Source organism: Wolffia australiana, chromosome 10 (genome assembly GCF_029677425.1).
Source record: "Wolffia australiana isolate 7733 chromosome 10, ASM2967742v1".
Classification (NCBI taxonomy): domain Eukaryota; kingdom Viridiplantae; phylum Streptophyta; class Magnoliopsida; order Alismatales; family Araceae; genus Wolffia; species Wolffia australiana.
In genome coordinates, this window is record NC_135844.1 from 14,114,232 (window position 1) to 14,131,352 (window position 17,121).

The 17,121-nt window shown below is 38.5% G+C and overlaps 1 pseudogene across 1 annotated transcript; it reads left to right on the forward strand.

Annotated features, from left to right (window-relative positions):
* Positions 1 to 1,975: 1,975 nt before the first annotated feature.
* Positions 1,976 to 15,956, forward strand: LOC144708928 (uncharacterized; annotated as a pseudogene). Its single transcript, XR_013582902.1, has 9 exons — positions 1,976 to 2,249; positions 2,437 to 2,499; positions 6,005 to 6,116; positions 9,569 to 10,065; positions 10,983 to 11,088; positions 13,924 to 14,017; positions 14,233 to 14,304; positions 14,432 to 14,522; positions 15,311 to 15,956. The product of XR_013582902.1 is annotated as an uncharacterized LOC144708928 (transcript).
* Positions 15,957 to 17,121: the final 1,165 nt, after the last annotated feature.

Sequence of the window (17,121 nt, forward strand, 5' to 3'; positions counted from 1 at the left end):
GCTATGGCATAGGGTTTTGCAATGGTGCAACAAGTGCTTACAAATCCCTCCTACATCTCAAGTGATTGCATTTTTACTGTACCCGAAAATCCAAGATCCGAAACACATTAAATATGGGATGCTATTGTAAGAAAACTCACGCCCTCTACTAAAAAACACCTCAAGAAATTTGTAATTTTTACTATTTGTTTTTCTAGCATTGTAATATTTAAAGCTAAACTTTATCATAAATATCATTTAAGTTATTATGAACATAGTTTCGGTTTTTTTCTTTGCTATTTCATAAAAAAGGAAAGTACTGCTTCATATAGACTTCATTTTTGTTTTTTTACTAAAATTTGGATGGATACCATAATAAGGAGATATATTCCAATTAATTTTTGACTCCATGTCTTTCGAACCTTACTTAAATCTATTGTTAGTATCGAACCTTTGAACATGTATTGTTTAATCTAGGAAATAATGACGACGTATGCACTTTTTGTCTTATGAGTTATCTTGTCACTTGATTTTGTGATTAATAAGTATCTCAACTCAACTCAATTATCCGTCTCTTCAGAACACTAAAGTCTTACTAACCATTCCCTTTGGAGACGATATGTGCTTGTCACTAGCTCAGATTCGTAAGTTTTTAGTGCAGGTTTGTATTTTGATTGAATAATCTCAAAACTACCGACAACGAGTTTCATTAAATAGAATATAATGGAAAATAACACTTTGAAAATCAAGAAAATTCAATAAAAGTAATAAATTATTCTAAATTCTATTTAATGTATTTCATTAAAGATGTTTTGGATACTTGTGTTTCTCCAAAAATTATCCACTATCTGCCTTCAAATATATCTCAACATAAGTCCTAAAACATTTGTATAAGCTTGGATCAACCTATATCGTATTCGGCCAATGATCTGTGTGTATGTTAATTAAAGTATTCAAATAGCAGTATAAAATATAGATAAATGTTCTCATTGTGATTCCGACCTTTCTATACTCACCTAGTGTTGTTTCTATTTTATTTAATATTTACTTATTTTTTCTCTCCTAGTAGCTATTTGCATCTTAACCCTTTAATCCATCATATGCCTATTCCTACCAGTAGTCTCTATAATAATTATTTACATCTCTTTCAACTCTACCGCTACATGTACTTCTAAGCGCCAGTATGAAGCTCAAAAACACCACTAAATTGACTTTACCTTCCTGTGCCAGAATAAAAGTTTATAGACCTTATGCAATGGAAGAAAACTATTTATAATGCATAATAACTCCATTTATTTTGTTTAATTACACATCTTTAGCTCTCATTAACTCTTTATGTAACACGGCTGATGGGATTGGTTGGCTCCAGTAACACCACAATTGAAAAGATGACGAGAAATAAAGGCAAGGAGTATGAATGGATGCGGCAGCATTCAAATTTAATATGGAACAGACAGCAATTGCTGACTAGACTGATGACCAATTGAAGGATTGGAGAGGGCTACCCTTCAATCGGGCCCTCAATAACCCGTTTGACCAATTCAACGTCCTACGAGGTAAGAAACAACGAAGTGTCCTCTTCTTCACTGCTAGGATCCTAGTTGGTATCTCAATTTATCCCTCCTCTCGAGAATAAGGTGGCTAGCCTTACTAATACATAATCTATAAGCAGAGGAGCGTAGTAGCAAGATGGCACTAGAAGAAATAACAATACTGCTAAAATAACCTGATAGGTCGAAACCCAGAAGTTCGTGACGAATGAGTCGTTGCAGTAATGATGCACTGGCTGACGACGTTCTGAGGGGATCGGGGTCCTGAGGTTTAATATTTCTAGTTGTTTTTTCTTCCTATTGGAAATGACCATTCTTCAAATTTCTTCAAATTTTAATAATGTTTTTTCTGAACAATACCAACTCGTCCGCTGCTGCTGGAGATGAATGTTTTTCTTCAGATTTCAAAGTCGTAAAAATACATGATTCATCACGTCATCCGGCCCGTCACCACGGTAACCTAGTTTATAATTATCGATAAGGGGGGTTCCGTTTCACTGCGGAAGTTGGTATTGGAAATGACCATTCTACCCCGAAGTTGGTCATAGCTTAAAGTCGTTACAGGGGTAATGGCCGGGATTTGAGATGGAGCGGCGTTTAATACTGGACAGAGGCAACAGTCGAAGAGTTTACTGATGTCGACTAGCAGCAGCGGACGAGTTTCTAATCGGTCTCCTATACCGAAATCTTGAGATCTGATGAAACGCGTTGAGCTGCTCGGTCTGTTCCTTTGAATCTCGTCTTTTGCGTTTTTTTTTTTTTCATTTTTGAAATTTTATTTGAATGGTGTCACCGCGTCTGCTTCCATTTCTTTCTATTTCGTTGTCCGCTGATGCGCATTTTTGCTGGTTGAATTGTTTTTCGTTGTTATTTCGCTGGTTTCACGGTTTGCTTGAAAAATTTTCAGGTCTTTGGGGCCGTGGTGTGGCCTGTTGTTGATCGGTTACTGGAGAAGTGCGGCTCCGAAGAGGTAGGCTCTGTTTCTTGAAGATACGGTTGAATTACGTGCCGATCGAACGGTGACATAGAAACGTACTAGTGGTTTTCTGCTTGTGGAATCCATTGATGGTGCTGTTTTTTGTTAAATTCTTTGACAGACGTTTTGTTGATTGTTTATTCGTGGTGATAATTGTGAATTTTTTTTTCTCTTAAACCTTTCCCGTGTTTGGTTGTAGTGTTGATCCTACTGCCATCTTGCCCAACACGAACAAAATTTACAACCTCGGACCAGATGCTCAAATTTTCTTTGTATTTCATTCTCCTGTTGATGTTCAGTAACTGACGAGAGTAGATATAATAGTAATGAGCTTCATTTCCCATGTTTAAGGGAGAGAAACGCCAAATATCGAGTCCAACTCAGGGATGTCAATCGTGCTGGCTCGTAATCATGGATTTGTGGAGATCTGAGGTTATCAATCTAAATTTAGATAGGGACTTTGGCCTGCTCTGATGGAAACACTGAGTGGATAGTGGAGTCAAACTCATGTATTACAAAATTGCTGAAAGGCTTTACAAATAACTGTTGACTAAAGGGATCATATAGTGCAAAGATTCTTGGGTCTGATTGCAAGAAGACATACTTAGAAGATATAGACTATGTGATGCGCTCCATCATGATCACTGTGTACATGAGATCTCCGATGGTGATGAAGATATGGTCGTAAAGTAATAGGTTCTTTTAGCCATGCGAGAATGGCAACTGTGGTGCAGTGAACGTGGATTCAATGCATAATTAATAATGCGACCTCTTGGAATATATTCCCGAGTTTCACAAGTGTCAAGGAAGTAAAAAAACCATCAAACAATATCTTCCTCTGGATAGTTGATGAGATTATATATCTTTAAAATATTTTAAAATGATCACCCATCAAGTTGTGGCTTGAATGCTGTTATTTTCAAAAGCAGTATATCCAAGAGGACCCCAATTCAAAGTTACCCCACTAAGGCGCATCTCAAAGAGCCTAAGTATAATGTGAAAATGAACCATAAATATATGTTTGATGCCACAATGACAGACCTATCTGAGTGAGAGTGGAGTCAAGATTCATCTTTTCAATTGTTCCTGTATTGGAGGTTCTATATTTGTCAGCTGACACCTCTCTATCTCTCTCTCTCTCTCTCTCTCTCTCTTTCTGTTTCTTATATTTCTTTCTATTGTTAATCTATAGTGGGCATGTACGAGTTAAGCCCATTATCTAGAAAGTTCTAATTCAAGAACTCTCATGTAATTTGGGGATACCAAAACCCTATAAAAGGGTTAGGGCCCATTGTTGTAAAGGTGAAGCCATTTTTGGAAAAGTGCTGTTTTGTCTTCTATTTCAAAACATGGTATCAGAGCTCGGGTTGGAGAAAACCCTAGCTTAAGTTTGTGATTTCAAGAATCATTTACGTTGGAGTTCAAGTTGGAAGGCATTGTCGGTGACACGGAAAAACATCGCCGGCGAGAAATCCGACCTACCGTCGGCGAGCAGAGGCACTGTTGGCGAGAGGAAATACCGTCGGTCGTAGGCATTGGCGAGGAGGTTGACTTGCTACCGTCGGTCAGGGGCATCGGCAAGGAGGTTGACTTACTGCTGGAGAATCCAGGTGTGTTTGCTCCTTAACTAAAACTATGTCTGTAGAAAGGGAGATATCGAATATGAAGGGGGTTAAAGGCACAGATGAAATCAGTGAGGAATCCTATGTCAATTCCTCAATGATTCCTCCTGTACCGGAATCCCTCAAGTTAAATGGAAGAAACTTTGAAGAATGGGGTCAAATTGTGGAGTTGACCCTCAGCTTAAAGGGCCTGGAGGATCATTTAGAGATTGAGATGAATTCCTCAGATCCTGGATATCAAAAGTGGAAGAAGGATGACATGCTTGCCCTAATTTACATGAAGACAGGCATGAAAAATGACCAACTTCCCAAGGTGAAATACATGAAGACTGCTTGTCAGGTCTGGTCCTATTTAAAGAAGAGCACAACATATAGGAGCTGCGAATTAATGCATCGGATCTGGACTACTCAACAAGGAGAAATACCAGTATCTGAATACTACGAGGAACTTCAAGCTTTGTGGGCAGAGTTGGATCATCTAAGGCCAGTGAAAGATGAGGATGTGTGGGAATACACCAATAAAGATAGATTGTTTAAGTTTCTCTTGGGTCTGAAGCTGGAGTACAATACACTTAGAAGCTAAGTTTTGAATGTGGAAAGGTTCCTAGCCTGGAGGAAGCTCTCTGTAATGTGCTTGATGAAGAGTCTCTCAGAGGCCTCAATCCCAAAGGGAAAACAGAGGAAGGAGCTGGTCTCTTAACTAGGTCAAGGGGACCAAAGGATCGAAATCAAGGAGAAAAAGGATTTACCTACAAGAAAAACCAGGGACTAGGTGACAGAAGCGATTGGAGAGGACCAAAAAGACCTAATATATTATGTAATTATTGTGGTAAAAAGGGGCATGTAGAAGACTCTTGCTGGGCAAAGCATGGCAAGCCTGAGAAGGGTGACAAAGCATACAATGGGCAAGCCGACAGCTGCCAGGAAGAAGGTCGAAAATCCAAGAAGGAAGAAGGAGAGGAAAAAGAGAAGGGAAACAGCGACATAATTAAAGCTCTCAAGAAAGAAATCCTGGATGAACTAAGAGGCCAAATCAGTGTCTCGTCCTTGGCCACTTCAGGTGAGTCTTGTGCTTATCTTTCTTTTGTTAGGAGTTATTGGGTTGTGGATACTGGGGCTACAGATCACATGTCTCCGAATCGCAAGAAATTTGAGAAATATGCCCCATGCCCTGGAAGAAAAAGGGTATTCACTATAGGGGGGGAAATCCTCCATGTGGCTGGAATTGGTATTGTCAAGTTTTGAAATCTGGGATTTATGAAGAATGTTCTTCATGTTCCAAGTTTGATGTGCCAGTTAATCTGATACAGTACTCTCTGAGTGATGCAATCAAGACAAAAACAACGAACAATATATATTTATATTAATACAATTACAAGTACAATGTACAAACCCTGGTACAGGAGCGATCTTACAAGACGATTAATTTGTCTCCCAATCTCTTAGGAGCCTCTTAAGAGCCTTAGGAAAGTCTCCCACTTCTTCTTGAGAGTTTCTTTTCCTAATTCATACTTATATATCTTACACCTATTTATGCTGCACAACCTAAGCAGTTATTCTTCACTTGCTTCTTCGAACATGTCCAAGGGTGGTGTCTGTTGGAGGCCTCCTTTGGATTCTTCATGAAAGGATGTCTCAGTTGGATGTGCTTCTTCAGGTACTTCAGTTGTATTGTTGAGTTGTTTTGATACCCAACAAGATTCCAACGAATTCTGTAAATAACTGTCATAACTGTCGTCTGTAATAGTCAATATCGATTTATTTCTTCTATTGTATACTTTAGGGAGATTCATATCATAATCTCTCCCCAAAAATTGGTTAAGGATCTAGATATAGATGTTAACATAACTGACAAAGGGTGTTTTTTGGTTGAAAAGGGAACGGGACAGAAGATTTTGGCTTCTGAAGAAAGAGGTGGGCTGCTGTTTCTAGAAGATGAAGACAAAAGCGCTATGACTACAGGAGTATGGGATACATCAATGGAAAAAGGTAGAAGATCCGAAGAACTTAGAATATGGCATTGTAGACTAGGTCACCCGTCGTTTGAGTTTTTGACAAAACTATTTCCAAACTTCAATTTCAAACCTTGAGAAACCAGTTTAAATGTGAAAAATGTCAACTTGCAATGCATAAAAGAGCATCCTTTAGTGAAGTAAGTGGAATGAAAGAAAACCCCTTTCAATTAATACATAGTGACATATGGGGAACCACTAAAAACCCTTCGATTACAGGAGATAGATGGTTCTTAATCCTTGTAGATGATTGCACCAGGGAAACCTGGGTCTATCCCTTGAAGACCAAAGGATAAGTATCCTATAAAGTGAAAGAATTTTTCCAAATGGTTGAACAACAGTTTGATTCCAGAATTAAATGTTTTAGATCTGATAATGCAAGGGATTTTTTCAACGAGACACTATCTGCATTCTTCAAAACAAAGTGTGTAATTCATCAGTCATCATGTGTATATACACCAGAACAAAATGGGGTGGCAGAAAGGAAGATTGGATATGTAGTTCAGATGGCTAGGGCTTTAATGATTCACACCAAGGTTCCGCGCTACTTATGGAGTGAAGCAGTACTTACAGCAGTGCACCTAATAAATCGACTACCCTCAAAGGTGCTGAAGAACAAGAGCCCCTTGGATTTAATGTGTGAGAAATTTCCATCGTTACCTCTAAAATTAAGACTTACACCAAGAATCTTTGGATGTACAGCCTTTGTTCATGATGACAACCCAAAAGATAAATTTAGTCCTCGGGCAGTGAAGTGTGTGTTTGTTGGATATTCCTCAACAAAAAAAGGCTATAGATGTTACCATCCTCCTAGCCGGAAATTTTTTATTTCAGCAAGTGTTACCTTTCACGAGGATGAAGTATATTTCAAGGAAGAGGCGCATGCAGGAGTCTCAAGCCAAGGAAGTGAACAGAGACATGTACCAATAGAAGATAATTGGGGAACCATGTATGACATGGAGCCAATTGAAGAAAACTTGATAGAACCATAAGAAGAAGAAGAACAACAAGAGAGTGATGAGTTAAGGGGGGGAATCTAAGGAGTAGAAAACCAAGGAATAGAAGTGGACAGCACATGCAGGAGTTGGAAATGGATCAGGAAAATATCCCTCAAGACGGAAGAAAGGAACTGACAGATTCAAGAACACAGAACAACAATGATCTTGGTTGGCCCATTGCTCTAAGGAAAGGGAAATGTATGTGTACTCAGAAAAAGGAATACTCATTGTCGAATTATGTTAACTATCAAGGTGTCAGCAAGGATTACAAGGCATTCTTAATGGCCATTGAGATGGTAAATGTTCCGAAATGGGTGCTTTACTAAAAAATGGTACGTGGGAAATTGTGACGTTTCCAAAGGACAAGAAACCAGTAGGGTGCAAATGGGTTTTCACGGTAAAGTATAAATCAAATGGATCAGTAGAGAGATATAAAGCACGACTCGTTGGGAAAGGATATACACAGGAGTATGGGATTGATTATGATGAAATGTTGGCACCAGTAGCTAAAATGAACACTGTCAGGGTATTAATTGCTTTAGCAGCCAACTTTAATTCAGAGATGTTCCAATATGATGTGAAAAATGCATTTCTGAATGGGGATTTGGAAGAAGAAGTGTATATGAAGCTACCACCTGGATATTACGAAGATGAAGATATGAATGTGTGTAAGCTGAAGAAATCTCTTTATGGACTAAAGCAGTCTCCGAAGGCATGGTTTGACAAATTCTCTGGAAGCTTGAGAAATCTGGGATATTATCAGTGCTACAATGATCATGCTCTGTTTATAAAAAGGGGATCTTCATGTAAGACATCAATTCTTCTAGTATATGTAGATGACATCATTATGACAGGAGATGACAAGGATGCCAATCTGCATTTAAGTCGAAAGTTAGCTCAGCTATTTGTGGTTAAATCGGTAGGAAGGTTGAGATACTTCTTGGGAATTGAGGTAGCCTACTCCAAGACAGGCATATTTATCTCACAACATAAATATATAATGGGCCTTTTGAAGGAAACGGGCATGAGTGATTGTAAGCCATCAGTGGTCCCAATCGACCCAAACTCCAAACTTAAGATAGATGAGAAAGATTCACCTGTAGACAAAGGCCGACTCATCGGGAAACATATATATTTGAATCACACCAGGCCAGATATTGCATATGTGGTTGGAATCCTCAGTCAATTCATGAAGGATCCAAGAGACTCCCACTGGCAAGCAGCACATAGAGTGTTAGCATATTTGAAGGGCACTCTTGGACATGGGTTACTGTTTAGGAGAAATAGAGGACTAAAGCTAGAAGTATTAACGGATGCAGACTTCGGAGGATCAATGGTGGACAGAAGTTCAACCTCTGCTTATTGTTCATTCCTGGGAGGAAACCTAGTGACGTGGAAAAGTAAGAAGCAGTCAGACGTCGCCCTATCCAGTGCAGAAGCAGAATTCAGAGCTCTCTTGAAGGGAATTTGTGAGGCAGTATGGTTGAGAAACTTATTAATAGAGATTGGATTTCCAAGTGCAGAACCTGCTGAGATGAAGTGTGATAGCAAGTCAGCCATTGGTATATGTTTGAATCCTATTCATCATGATAGGACAAAACACTTGGGAATTAATCGACACTACATCAGGAAGAAAATAGATCAGAAAATTATCAGTCTGGACTATGTACCATCTTCCGATCAGAGAGCTGATATGCTGACTAAAGGAGTCACAAGAGCAACATTACGAAGGCTCAGCAACAAACTAGGCATTCGGAGTCTTCATGCACCAGTTTGAGGGGGGGTGTCAGCTGACACCTCTCTATTTCTCTCTCTCTCTCTCTCTCTCTCTCTCTCTTTCTTTCTTATATTTCTTTCTATTGTTAACGTATAGTGGGCCTGTATGAGTTAAGCCCATTATCTAGAAAGTTCTAATTCTAGAACTCTCATGTAATTTCGAGATACCAAAACCCTATAAAAGGGTTAGGGCCCATTGTTGTAAAGGTGAAGCCATTTTTTGAAAAGTGCTGTTTTGTCTTCTATTTCAAAACAATATTCTTAAACTATTTATTTTTACGGACATTAGGAAAGGAAAAAATGTATTATACCTGATAACATCTACATTTATTTGAAATACATTTGACATATGTTTTCTTCAAGCTCATATAAATTATATGCACCTAAATTCAATATTTCTATAAAATCTTTAATAATTAGTGTACAGAATCACATGGTGAGGATGATATGTGAAAATCTACTGTTATCTGCTTCATCGACAGGTTAAACCTAAAATGGTTTTTTCCACACTTAAAAAAAGTCACTGTACTATATACTTTTTACTATATGCTTTGCTGTATGACATTCCAGTATTCTATTCCCTTATCCAATGGTTTATTATCATCTCTTGGTCAATTGGACTAACTTTTTTCATATTTATTACTATTTCTTTCAGTGTGCGCCCCCGTTTATGGTCCATGGAAATGCTACTTGGGCGTTAAATGTGTGTCACTTGAGGAGCTACGTAGAAGAGAAATGTTGATTTAGTTGGGAGTGTGTCTTGCAACGCATTCTTCCGATGAAGGCAGAAGCTGCAAGACAAAGTCGTGCACAGAATTTACAGAGCACAGTCACTGCCCATCAGCGTTCCAAATCAAGAAAGCCAGTATGGATCATTGTATTGGTTACGGTGGCATCACTGTCATTGATTGGGGTCTACGTTTTCCCCTCTGAGAAGTACACAGCTTGCTACTTTTTTGGATCAAGCGTTTGTGTTCCCTTCATGGATTGGCTTCCACCTGCTCCTGTCAAAGAGTACATAGATGAAGAGCTTGCTGCCAATCCTGTTTTCCACAATCTTCTTCTTCTCCCTCTAGTTCATGTATCAACTCTCAAAGTTGCATTTCTTTTCTTGACGTTGCCTTTTGGAAACTGTGGGAAAAGTTTTTCCCGGTAAAATTTATTTTTATTTGAATTTAATTACTTATCCCAATTGTTTATGGACAATGAAAAAAATCGTCATGGCCATCCCCGAACCTGTCATTGTCATAGCCATAGCCATCCTACCTCAGGCAAATGATGATGATGCCAATCTTAGGATTTTTATCACCATTGTCATCATCATCATATCCTGACATGGACAAATGGTGGGAACAATGATAACTAGTGATTTTACTCAGTTGTTGGTAATGGCAAACACTACTTACTTTTGTAAGTTGTTTTTTCCTACCTCATTCCATTTTTCATTGTTGATTTCATTATGATATGGATCATAGTATCTCTGTTTTCTCAATATGATAGAATAATATTGTGATTTAACTTGGCCGGTACTGTAAAACTAAAACGAATTGAATAATATAATGCTTATGATTGAATTCTATTGAATAATAAAATCATGAGTTGATGCTGTCATCTGATATGTTCTTTTCAAGAGAAAGATCCATCTGTTAGATGCATGCGCAGATAAGTTCTCATGTATGGAAAGCCTTTAAATAAAGCACTACTGAGAAAGGAGGAGTCCTTTTTCAAGATGTCAGAAGCAGCTCGATCATCCCTAGGGAGAAGCCACAGTTTATCCATAGATTCTGGTCTACTTTTGGGGTCTTGTATGTGATACATTGGGTTTACTATTGGACTTAACTCTCTCAAAATTGTGCATTCTTACCCCAAGAAAGACCTTCCACAAGATCTTGATGCGGTTTTGGGATATTTTCCTCATTACTTTGGTTTTTTCCTGCTTCACTTTTTCTAGTTTCAGATCTGTGTCTAGTTGTTTTCTCCTTTATTAGTTACTTGATTGGTTAAGTGTTGATCTTTCAACAATGTCATGGAAAGCAATTTTGATACCTTTTTTTGGGTCAAATTCATAGGGTCACGAAGGAAGATATTCCATTTACGTGCACGCATCAAGGGAAAAGCCAGTGCATGCCAGTTCCTTGTTTGTGAACAGCGACATTCGCAGCGATCAGGTATTTTGAATATTTCAGTTGTGAACCTCCTTATGACAATTTGTTTTTTTTTTTGAAGAAATATGACAATGGGAATTACTTGGAAAGTGATAGTCCTGTGCATGACTCTATCACTTTCCAAACTTATCACAGAAGGCCCATTCAACATTTTGGGGGGAATCCATTCGGTCCAAATGATATTAATACCCTATATTTTTGGTCTTCCACATTTTCTTCAAAAAAAATAAAATAAAAAAATAAATACCTTATATTCTTAATAAGTCTAACATGAATGACCAATTATGGTTTCCTTGGAGTTTGGTAGATGGAAAGGTAGAATCCTTATTCTCTATTTCATTAGGGGTTTTATGAATTTGTACAAGAGTTTATCAGCCTGTAAAGGCAGAAGAGACCCTCACATCAGGTGAGCTATGCGGCTGATTTTCTAGGGTTTTTAATCCCTTGCTCCTGTTACGATACCAATAAGGCAGTATCAAAGAAAGAAGTTGAGAAATAGAAATACGGTCATTGCTGCTGAAGAAAGAATAGCGCCTCATGTAGAGGCACATGACGATTAAAGAAGTGCGTTAACCATAGCCTTATTTATTTCTTATCTTCTCATGTACTAAACCATTAACACTCTCACTTTTTTTTCTATAAGTTTATTGTCGCTAACCTTAATTAGGGTTGAAGACTGTATTGGTTTAACTATCTTTTCCCGTTGACTTTAGCTTCTCCAGAGTTCTAGCTTCTAGAAAAGGAATATCCCGCTGAGGATGGGAGGTACTCAAGAAACTCAAGGAAGATCCTGAAACCCACCCAAGGTTCAAGTATGACCATGAAACCTTGCTGTATAAAGGTAGATTGGTGTTCTTACCTATTTTGAGCCTGATTGACTGATGTGTTAAGAGATTACCACGACTCAGTGGTGTGGGCCCATACTGTGTACTTGCGGATAAATAAAAGAATTATGCAAGATTTATACAGGAGGATCATGAAGAGAGATGTTCAAAAATAGGTGGACCAGTGTCATATCTGCCACAAGGTATCAACGTTGACTGTGGCAAGACTTCTTCAACCATTACCAATTCCTGAAAGAGATCGGTATGACGTATTGATGCATTTTATTTAGGGACTGGCACTTTCACAAGGTTTCCATTGCATCATGGTGGCCGTAGCAAGGTTAAGTAAATACTGCCACCTTATACCCCTCACATACCCATTCATTGCCCCATCGGTGACAGAGAAATCTGTATGAGGAATGGTGAGGCTCCATGGTAGTCAAACCTCAATTTTCTCAGATCAAGGCAATATATTTACGTGCAAATTCTGGAGAAAGCTACACACACAACTGGGAATGCAGCTTAAGATGAGCTCCTGGTATCATCCTTGGACTGATGAACAGGCGGACGTGGTTAACAGATCTCTAAAAGTATATCTTAGATGTTTCACTTCAGAAACAACAGAAAAGTTGTCACGATGGCTGCATTGGGCAATACTCATATGACATCTTTTACCACTCTGCTTTGAGGACAACTCCATTTAATGTGGTTTACAATCGTGATCCACCCAGATTTCTGCATTATGGGATGCAGTCCTCTTCATTGGAATCAATAGACAGTTTATTCGAGAGACACTCTTAAGCAGAAATCGTCACACGTGCAGTCTATCATAAAAGTTAAAGCAGATAACCGTAGGCACGACCTCCAATTTGCTGAAGGCCACATGGTTTACCCTAGACTTGGGCTTAGAAACTAGCCCCCAAATATTTTGGTCCTTATGCTATACAACAGACTTTTGGAGCCACATCAGGCTTGAGGGGATAATCAAGATTGCTGCATCCTACTAGTAGAACCTAATGTACTCAGTATATCACCAGAATGATAATTCTAATTCACATTCGACTGCCGTGTTCAAATCTCAGGGAGTGATGAGGATGAGAGTGAAATAGGGAGGAGTTGAAGAGAAGGGAGGAAAGAGAGCAACATGACAGAGTGGATGATGCCAAGTGTTGAAGTGATCGTTGCTCCTCGTGCAGGAACGATCGTCTGCGACAGGAGACAGTGAGTTCACTTGCCAGGAAACCAGGGCTGCCCTCCTTTCTGCATTGGAGGGCTTAAGAGCTACGGTGGTTTGGTCTGGCGTGGGCCGAGCCAACTGCTCCCTGTTTTGGCAGGGGACGACATTTATATATGTGCCTCCAGATTGCATTGCCTACATGTGCTTGAGCATCCTACAGGCTTCAATCAGAAAGCTGTCGACACTGATGCAGCTTGCTGTCTTGTGTGCTGGTGACATGAGATCCTGATAAGATCCTTGATAGGATCCTCAACCTATCTTGGGGTATTTTTGTCATGTTAGCCCACAAGAGCATTTCAATCATTTGGGTATTATGTATTTCCTTTTAAATAGGGATGCCCTCCCTTTAGGAGGGCAGCCAAGAAGAAGAATGAAGTAGTGTTCTTGTCTCCCCTCTCCTCGTCTAGGTCTGGTATCCCTCTCTCCCTCAATGATTCCCGACCCTCGTGATCTTCTCTACCTCACCGCGTCTTCAAACGACTCATCCTTGTCTGATCCCTACCCCTCTGCTGGGCCTCCTCTCGAATCCTTCCTGTTTCACATCTCTACCCCCGGAACTTCTACCTCGCCTCGTCCTCTACCCTCCTTCCAGTGCAAGCCTAGATCCATCTTCGCATTAGATCTATATCCCCTATCCTACTTTATTGTTATTTGTGAACCTACAGGTAATGGATGTATTACATATCATACATTTCTTGTTTTAATTCATAATCATAGTATCTAATCGACTCAGTGTTGTTTTTCTTGTGTAGATTTGCATTTTTGTCATGATGGAGGTAAGTTGGGGGGGAGATTTCAATGGTTGATGCGGAGAAAAGGCTCTTGGCAAATGCACTTCAAGATCCTGATAACCAGCACTTTGTTCTATTCTCTGAGAGGTAATTTCGAAATTCTGCTCACTTTTAGAATACCATTAAAGAGAGAAATTTCTCGCATTTGGTGCATATTATCAGACTTATAATTTCTCTCTTATTTCCGCAGTTGTGTTCCTTTGCAAAATTTTGAATACCATTTTTAGAATACCATTATAGAGAGAAATTTCTCGCATTTGGTGCATATTATCTGACTTATAATTTCTCTCTTATTTCCACAGTTGTGTTCCTTTGCAAAAATTTGAATTTGTGTATAGATATCTGATGGAAACCAACATTAGCTATATTGATTGGTGAGAACAGTTTCGTTTGATTTTTGTATTTTTTGTTTTTTTTCCCTCTTATTGGAGATGCCTTTCAGCTTTTCTTTAAGTTATACTCTCATATGTGGTTTATTTATTTATTTTTTTATTATTTCAGTTTCGATGATCCTGGTCCTCTTGGAATGGGAAGGTATTCCAGAAAAATGCTACCTGAGATTGAGAAGAGAGATTGGAGGAAAGGTTCACAGGTATGTCTTTTTATGCATATCGCCTGTCATCTATTTTTATTGAGTGTTGGAGTGGTATTTCTATCTTTTCACCCCTCCAGGGGTATCTAAGTCTTTGGCTTTTGGGATAGTTTCCCTTTAATTGCATTCTAAAAATGGTTGACAAGAATATCACCCGTAGTCTACCTTAGATTTCTAGAGGGTTATTTCTGTCATTTCACCCATCGGGGGGCGTAATATTCTAGTATTTTGCCTTTAGACTATTTTTCTCTTTAATGGTATTCTAAAAATGAAGGTAAGAGGATATATCATCCGTAATCTAATTTTATTTTTATCTACCTTAGACCATCTAGAAGGGTGTTTGTGTACTTTCGCCTTTAGACTATTTTTCTCTTTAATGGTATTCTAAAAATGAAGGTAAGAGGATATATCATCCGTATAATGTTATTCAAGAAATGAGGATTTAGAAGATATTACTAATGGAGGTCTGAGATTGGACATTAATCAAGATTAAGTAATAAATTCTCATCTCAAAGTAAGCACGGTCAGGTTTGAATATCATTCAGTGATTTTATTTTAACTTCTTTGCTGTAACTTTAACTTCTATGCACCATTTAAAAAAAATGGCTGATTTTATCATTTCAATTTTGAAAGGCTGGAATTCCCATGAATGAACATGTTGAGTTCTTTGTTATTGTCATTGGATATCTATTTACATATTGTGGGTGGGTTGTGGCAATGTGGAGATAAATATTTTCCTAAAAGGCACTAATTTATTGAATTTTCAATTCACTCAATTGGAATCTTAGGACACCGATCCCCTCAGAGCGTTGTCAGCCAATGCATCATTACTGCAGCGACTCATTCGTCATGAACTTCTCGGTTTCGACCTATCAGGTTATTTTTGCAGTATTGTTATTTCTTCTAGTGCCATCTTGCTACTACGTTCCTCTACTTGTAGATTATGTATTAGTAAGGCTAGCCACCTTATTCTCGAGAGGCAGGGATAAATTGAGATACCAACTAGGATCCTAGCAGTGAAGAAGAGGACACTTCGTTGTTTCTTACCTCGTAGGACGTTGAATTGGTCAAACGGGTTATTGAGACGTTGAATTGACTCGACGGGAGCTGAAAGAGCAGGGGTCCACCGAATTAAAAAGGAATCCATGGCTATGATTTAATCGTAGATGTTGAACCCCCCAAATACTGAGAACTAACGGTCGAGAAAGACTCGACCAAAATTGCCTCTCCCACTACCGTTACCATCGCTGACGACTTCAATCCGGCGACGAGAAGGCAGATTTCGCCAGATTTGTTAGCTGGAGATGTCGTCGGAATTGTTCCATATCCGGTCAGGAAGGTCCTAGGACCATTCCTGACCTAAAAAATGGGTGTAAGTTGTAGGAAATCTATCTTTTGCTGCCAAATTCTGAATAACATTTTTGAAATAAGATTTTGGTCGAGGATCCTCGTTCTCTTTCCCTTCCTCTTGATTCTATCAGCCAACGAGTGTGACACGCTCGTGACCTGAAGGGAGAACAATATGAAAGGGTAAAAACAGAAGAGAAAGTGAAAAATTTACTTGAAGGACGAAGCGGCCAGAGCGGGGTCTGGAGCCATCAGCGACCCCGAGCTGGCGCAGAAATCTGGTGAGCGGTTAGTTTTAAGCAGAGGAGTTTAATGGAATTTGAGTTAAGTATAATCAATGATTGATGAAACATCTCTTTTATCCACCTCCTTGAAATCAAAATAACTCGATTCGAGCGATATCCTAATAGTAAAACATCGCCTATGAGGCATTTCCACAAACACATTTCGTGCAAACTCCTTACAACAATCTTTTAACTCCCATATTGAAATACTTTTAAACCAATTGAAAATTTAAAAAATATATAATAAAATCTAGGAAGATATACTTCTTGATATATATACATATTATGATAAAAATACTTAAAATTGATTTCATTCTTTCTATAAATACAGAAAAATCCAATATCTTCTATTAAGCCTATCATCAAACACTTTAACTTCAATACTTGCCCCTGCATTTTCACATATATTTCTACCTCTAAAAACTCTATAGAAATTCCTAAAATCACTAATATAGATCTACTGTCTGTGTATGAAATTTGATGTATAAATAAAATCTTTAGGGAGGACTTCCCTCACTATTAAATTCTTCCCTGTTCACTATTAGACATTAAATACCTCTTTGTCTACTCTCCTACTCATTAGTTGAATTCTATCTCTAAGGCCCAATCCCTGTGGAGATGACCTTACTCAACACTATACCTATCTGAGTAAGAATACAAATTAAACATTTTATTTGATCGAAGCAAAAATAACGACGACAAAGTTAACACCCCATTTTCACTTTGTTGCCTCACATTAAAAAAACATTACTTAGCCATTAAAAATAAGTTATAAAGCATGCACTTTGGCCAGAATTTCAGTATGGCAATTGCCCCATAAAGCCTTCAACTCTATTCAGATTGGTTCATGCACATCATCACTCAAAAGAATTGGTTAGTTGACAGTAGTTTGACCACGTGAAATGTCAAACCTCCTAATTTACTCATATTATCACCTAAATAGCAGATATTAATTACATGAACGATAA